We start from the raw sequence: 1,046 nt of genomic DNA, 5'->3' as shown, positions 1-1,046 counted from the left end.
AGCTTAGGCAAGAGATGAATAGAGATGGGGGAGAGATAATTTCCACAATGAGACTCTGTGAATGGTTGTCGATGAAAGTACTTTGAAGGCTGCAAAACACAGCAATCCATTCATTGCTCTAGAAAGGTGGTCACGGAAGGATTCATGCGACAGAAGAGAGGAGAGCCAGCATTTGACAGCGGCAAGAAATCAAAGACTAGGCAGGAAGGCAGGCAGGTGAATTCAGGGCTACTGCTGTGCTGTGGGTGGTCAGAGGCCAGCTGCAGCCTTTGGGTGGCCAACAAGTTCTCATTGGCAGGGCAAAGCCATGTGGGTTGAAAAATGAACTTGGAAGAAAAAAAAACCAGATAGAGGTGGAAAAAGAAAGGGGAGGAAACAAGGGATGATGCTCATGGAGTTCGGTTGGTGCTCTGGGTTATAAAGGAGGATAGAGCAGAAAAAATAGCGAGGACCAAAATGAATATCCAGGTGATGGCTTCAGGTAGATCTGTACAGGTTTGAATGCACCAAGCCCAGCAGACTGGAATAAAGGAGCTTGGATGGAAGGTTCAGAGGGTCTACAGAGCACACTCCCTCGCCTCCGTGATTCTATTAGGTGATGTAACATCGACGTGTTACATAGGGTTGCCTCCAGGCTGGTCCTCAGGATCTCTGCCTGAGACTTGGCCTGGTGCAGAGGGAATGCTCCGCTGGTCATTCTCATTGGGAGACTCCAATAGCCTTGTCTCTGGGCCCTTGGGACTTTCTCCGAGAAGCCATCTGCAAAAACGGCTGCATATTGGGACATGCTTCCTGCGTGGCTCACTTTACCGTAAGGTCATGAAGGGCAGGCAGGAGACACAGTAGAAACAGCATGAAATTTGGGGTCGCTCTTTTCTGGCTGCTGCCTCTTACTGCTTGTGTGTTTGGGGGCAAGTACCTGACCTCTCTAAGTCTCAACTTCTCATGTCAAAAAGGATTCCTTTTCTATCCTTTCATAACCCATGCTTTGTATGGTGCAAAGGGCTTTGCCAATGCCATTCTTTAAATGCATCAACTGCATTTCT

The sequence above is a fragment of the Echinops telfairi genome, unplaced genomic scaffold (assembly GCF_000313985.2).
Source record: "Echinops telfairi isolate 266 unplaced genomic scaffold, ASM31398v2 ScPeMD7_5;HRSCAF=22, whole genome shotgun sequence".
In the NCBI taxonomy this organism is placed as follows: Eukaryota; Metazoa; Chordata; class Mammalia; order Afrosoricida; family Tenrecidae; genus Echinops; species Echinops telfairi.
The sequence above is the reverse complement of the archived record's forward strand: the minus strand, read 5'-3'. Positions refer to the sequence as shown.